We start from the raw sequence: 6000 nt of genomic DNA, 5'->3' as shown, positions 1-6000 counted from the left end.
GATGGAGTTGCTGATGTTTAAGAATTTATGAAGAATGTTGCTGGTTTAAATCGTTTTAATACAGAAGTTGAACTTTGCAGAGGGACAGAAATCAACAGGAACAAAAAGGATTTGGAAAAATTAAAGGGCAGAACCCAAAGGATTTTTTTTAAAAATATAAACACATTCTCTAAATTAGATAATTTGACTAAAGGTACACATGGTTGTGTGCCCTCTTCTACTGCAAATTATATTGAAAATGATGCTTGAACGTTCCACATGCCAGATGTAACTTTGTTTTCTTTACTAATTTCTTACTTGGAAGATGGAGTTATAAAACATTCTCCCTTAACACACCCCAGTAGTGGTTCTTAATTTGACTGGGGCCCACAACAGCGGTGAATTATTCAGAAAAATGGTTTTAAAGGGTTTGTCCTCTTCAGTATTACAGCTGATTGTGATTATGCTCGCTGGGACAAAACATTTGGTACATAATTTTCCAATGTGGCTCAGGATGGGGAGAGAAAGAATAAATAATAATAAAAAAAAGTTTTACAAGATCTATTATTTAAATTGCAATTACAGGGAACAAAACAGAAAGTGAGTAAAATAAAAAGTGAACATGTGATGTTTCAGCAGTTGGATCTTCAACCCTGAAGGTGTCACCTCAGTTTAATTAACTCCAAGGGAGGAGGCTTGCCTATTGCCTCCTTTTCTCTATTTTTTATTTATTTACAGGTCTGTTGATTGCTGAACGTGGAAGCAGATGGCTTGGCGGTCAGTGTGGCGTCGAGTATTGAACCCAGGGCGTGATGGATGAGTGTTTGGAGCTGATATGGTGGACATGTTAAAGCACCCATCGACATACAATCGTGATTGTCCTGGACCAGCAGGTCAGCCTGGTATGAAGCAACCAAGTCCTGACATGACCTCACCTCCACAAGGTCAGTACCCCTGCAAGGGGATAACTCGTCTGATGACACACCCCTGAGCATGGCCAGCTGCATGAGCACTGCAGACTCCGAGCCGTCAGCGGAAAAGACTGCATGAACTTTTGGTGGACACTGGAGACACATATGGGACTCTGAGTTGTGGACTAAGACTGTCACTGAATATGATACTGAGAGAAGAAACAGTGTCTGCCGTTGTGATCTGAGGGGGAGAAAGCATTGCTAGCATCTATGGAGGACTGTGAACAGAGCCTGCTACAACTGGTGTTCTCTCCAGCTATGGAAGTTGCAACGTCTGGTTCCTGCTCTTCTTCCCACCTGACCCGCCACATGTCACTCTGTTCTACGACAGCAACCGCACAGACTGGTATCATGATTCTTTAAGGTAAAACACAGACGGTCATTCTAGGAATATGTATGTGGCACCTGAGCGTTTGGCAGCTGCTACTGCTGAACAATTTATAATGATATATGATGTCGGATGAAATGATTTCACACATTTCTCTTTCTCTCCATGTTGAGCACCAGAAAGAAGTAGGGGCATGGTTAAACATTCCCTTCAGGCAACTGATTGGGCTCCTACCAGCGTGCAGGTTTGTTGTTTTAAAATATACTCATACCCTTTAAATTATCTGTGATGTAACTGATAAGTTTATTTCAAACATGAGTTTGAAGTGTTACCATGGCCGGGAAAGTACTGATCATCATTAATCAGCAGAAGGTCCACGGAGGTGGGAATACTTTCATGTGTTCCACTTACATTTAAGGTTAGTAAAGATAAAATAGCAATTTGCCAAGGAACGTGTCTTTCCTGGGCTGTGTTATTTTCCGCAGGAACAACCAATGTGTCCTCCAATAACAAGCAAAGCGTTCTAACAAACCCAAACTACAGTGCGTGGAAGACACATTATAGTTTTGGGACTAAATGGCTGCTGTCACAACTACATGGTGGGTACGTTGATCTCACGCAACCTTTGAGGGACCTCGGGAAAATATCAGGTATGATAAAGTTGAATAAGATTTTGATATGGATTCAGGATTCGAGGAAATTTTTTATTTTTTTTTCTTCCTACTTCACCAAAGATTACCCTATGCAGTTGAATTGACTATTATGGACAGCTTCTTATGTAATGATGGGTGTGGAGCAGAACCCGATATTCTGTAGAACACAGTTATTCCTTTAAACTGGATTTAATGGAAGACAGGTGAACATAAACAGGATCCAAATAGAGGTAAGGCAGACATCCAAACAAACTGGACGGGAACTGGCGAACACACTGGGCAGAGTAAACAGAAACAGGTAATCCAAAACAGAATCAAGGTGCCGGAGCTCTTACCAAAACAGAGAGTGTAAACGAGGAGGAACAGGAGCACGGGCATGTGAGTGTGACGGACCAACAAATAACTGAGGAGCAAGTGAGGCTTAAATAAACAGGCGAACAGGTGAGCAGAGGGAACTAATTAACCATAGGACGTTGGAAGCAATAACGATGCTGACAGAAGAATAAACCTAAGACTGAGGATAACACAAAGCACAGAACACAGATAAGGATTAATACAAAGACCGGAAAACTTAAAACCATACACAGACTAAACAGGAACCTAAAACAAGATAGAACCTACAAAAGAAATAAAACCTGAGGCAGGAGAGAACTAACTTCACCAAACAATAAACCTAGATCAAAACAGAACGTTACATTTTACTGTTGTTTCTGGAATAAAACTAGTTTGATTCCAAAAGGGGGATGTACATATCAGTCAATGTTAGATAAAATAGAAAAATATAAAATAGAAAAACAGGGTGCAGGATTTTTGACATGAGAATGGCATCTATTGAAGAGGAACTGAGAGAGGAACTAGAAAAAGCTGTTCCTGCATAACATCGAATGAGAATGCTAATCTGCAGAATGATTGAGCAGAAGATGCAGAAAACATTGAAATCAGATTTGAAGAATAAAAAAAAAATTAGGAATTTAAAGGGATTTGAAAAACATGAAGAAATTTGAAAAATTTTCAAAAAATTTGAAGGAATTTGAAGATTAAGAACAATTAGAAGAATGGGAAGAATTTGAAGGAATTCAAAGCAATTTGCATTGATTCCAATGGGAACAGCCAAAAAAAAATCGCACAAAAAGTTAAATATTTTAAAAAGTGTAAAAGTTAGCATAACCATTAGATATAACAGGCATGCCGGGAACGAGCCAAACGTTTTGACACCAAAATTGTTGAAATTGGATAAAGTATGCAGGCGTAGTTAGACGTCAACGTAATAATAATAATAAAGAAAAACAGGAAAACAATAACTGATTAATTACAAGAAGAGTGTAGGTGGAGCAGAGCAGCTTCAGAGGTGTGTTAGAGTAGAACGGGTGCTGTAAAACGACCTGATGGTGTTTCCTCCAGGATTAAAACAGGAACTTTTTCTGAAGCACCCGGAGTAGAACATCTGGGGTTATAGAGGTTACAGCAATGTCGTGTGTAAAGTAGTGTGTGCGATGTGTGGTCATTTTAATCCAAGGAAGATTCGGACATCGTTATAGGAAAAGATTTACTTTGATTTCAAACCACAATTAACTAACTTTTGATTCCACAGACACGGTGATTCACATCCGAGGTTTAAAAGTGTTTGTGTGTGCGTGCGTGAATTCTTTTACAGGACGACCAGAGGCCTGTGAAAGGAGAGAACAGAGAAACTATGATAAAATGTCTCGTTCACTATTACATTTTTAAAAATAGGTTTCCTGACAGGATGAAGATGGAACAATAATAGGTGGTAAGGATTAATTAGTATCTGAAAAATAATTGGCTGAAATCTGTGCACAGACTTAATTGATATGGGGTAAAGTTTTGTTTCTTGTTGGAGTGTTCAGTTAATTTCATTACAGGATGCACTCTCTGACTGGAAGGAGTTTTTCGGGGTTGCGACGTCAACCTCCCAGGATTCACAGGTAGCACACGGAATTTGACATCTAAAGATTGTTGTGTAGTTTCAGATTATATTGGAGATTCCTAAGGAATGTGAAGGAGGGTCCACAAACCCCCAGACCTCGGCTGAGTGTGCGCTAAGGTCAACGAAGGACAGAAGTGGGGGTTGTGATTTAGGGTGCTCTGACCAGAGTGCGGAGCCGTGAGGTCCCACCACAGGGTGCCAAAGGAAACACCGAGACCAGCGCAGAACCAGAGTGGGAAAGTCATCAAAAGAAAGTGGTCAGAACCAAGGTGGACCAGCCCGTACCAGATGGTGGAACACACTTCGCACGCAGTCAGGCTCAAAGGAAAAGGCGACACCTGATATCATTGGAGTCAGTGTGCAGCCACTGAGGAACCCCAGCGCTCTCAAACATCAGGTGCGCCAGGATTTACAGGATAACAACACAACGCTGTGAAAGGGAACCTATCGGTGAATCCTCTACTCTCCAGGGGACATAATAATGCCCGTAGAGAGATTCAGTGAGCTTAAGATCACTCACAAAAATTGCGCAAAGGAGACAGAGCAGAAGAACAAAGAAGAAGAGGCGGAAGAAGTGGGCAGTGAGCTGCTCTCCTGCTCCAGGAAAAAAAAAAAAACAAGCATAAAACAGAAGAGGCGGAAGTAGTAGTTTTTACCTGACCACATGGTGTTGTAGCAACTCTTAAGCCGGGCGTACACTGTACGAGTTTTTCAGTCGTGGTACTTATATACATCTCAAACTGTGCGACGGAACCACGGGGTTTAAAAAGTTCACCGCTCACGATCTGTGCGGCGCGACGCTCGGACGAGACCGGAGTGCTCACACTGTATGTCGTGTCCCCTCTGGGACCGCTCGCTGTGGTGGCAGAGGCAGGCGAGCGATGGTAGGTGACAGGGACCCAGAGCAGGGGTTCGAGCCCAGCTCTGGCGAGGCACCGGGCATCGGGGGAACGGAGGGGAGAGAGAGGAGAGACGAGACACATCGGCGGCCGCGTGGCACGGCAGGTCGCCTGGCCCGCATCCCCCCCCCCCCCCCCCCAGCAAGCGGAGGAGTGCCGAAACAGGCGGCCAGCGCGTTGCGCGGACTGGACGGCTCGCCCTCCCCAACACCGGCCGGAGGTTGCTTCAGGGACGCCCGCTCCCCTTCCTCCGCTGGCGGGGACGGAGAGGAGGGGAGGGCGCCCCCTCGTAGCTCTGCTTGAACAGCAGGATGCGCTCACAAAAACCTCACGACAGCCAACTGAATTTCAAACATGTTTGATTTTTACCGATCGTCCGATTCCTGATCGGGAGGTAGTCGTGAGAGGCCAGTCCCCCCTCCTCCCCCCTCTACGATCAAGCTGAAATTCGGCCCGATTCAAAAAATGCTCGCACGACTGAAGAATCGGCCCGAAAAGGGGAAAAATTCGTACAGTGTACGCCCGGCTTTACACTGAGAGGGAAGAAGAAAACCAAGAAGAGACTCAGAGAACTAAAAAAAATTAAAATAATTGTTTTTATATATGTATTTTTGCATTTCTTGTTGAAATTTGTGTGTTTCTCCACAGGTGTTTTTCCACAGGGGCACTAAAATAGCATGAACCAAACCCCCTAAGGGTTGTGTTGCAGGAGGTTTATTATTATCAGTTGTTATTGTGACAGGTATATTGTGGTATTTTTGCAACTTTCCATTCCTGAACATGAACAGCTGATCCACCTAGGAAGACCACAAAGACGCGCTATTACAGCAGCAATCAATGACTGGTGCTTAGAACAATATGGCGGAGTGGAATTAAATTACAGTCGGAGGGCGACAACTACCTTTCAGGTCCACTTTTGTGATATTATAAAGTGCGGTAGTAAAATTAACTATGGACAGTGGAGCAGATAAATAAAAAAAATTAGTTGGCAGACACACCTTCTGCATTTCACTTCAGATTTTCCTGTACACAAAAAAACCCCAAAAAAAAAAACACATTAGAAACAAACACATTGGCGGATGCGATTAGGGGAAAACTTTTAGATTAAAAACAATCAAGATTATTATTAAACCCCTAGGATGTTAATTGTTTTATGTCAGAGCTGTTATTAGTGAGCTATAAGACGGTCAAACGCATTCGGACAAGAGTTTCTGGTCTGAAA

At 42.9% G+C, this 6000-nt stretch overlaps 1 long non-coding RNA gene across 1 annotated transcript; it reads left to right on the top strand.

The window, feature by feature from the left end:
- The first annotated feature begins 227 nt into the window (after positions 1-227).
- LOC118561192 lies at positions 228-4496 on the top strand. Its single transcript, XR_004929854.1, has 2 exons — positions 228-1522; positions 3815-4496. It is a non-coding gene; the product is annotated as an uncharacterized LOC118561192 (long non-coding RNA).
- Positions 4497-6000: the final 1504 nt, after the last annotated feature.

The sequence above is a fragment of the Fundulus heteroclitus genome, unplaced genomic scaffold (assembly GCF_011125445.2).
Source record: "Fundulus heteroclitus isolate FHET01 unplaced genomic scaffold, MU-UCD_Fhet_4.1 scaffold_58, whole genome shotgun sequence".
NCBI lineage: Eukaryota > Metazoa > Chordata > Actinopteri > Cyprinodontiformes > Fundulidae > Fundulus > Fundulus heteroclitus.
Note: the sequence above shows the minus strand (reverse complement) of the source record. Positions and strands in the feature narration are given on the sequence as shown.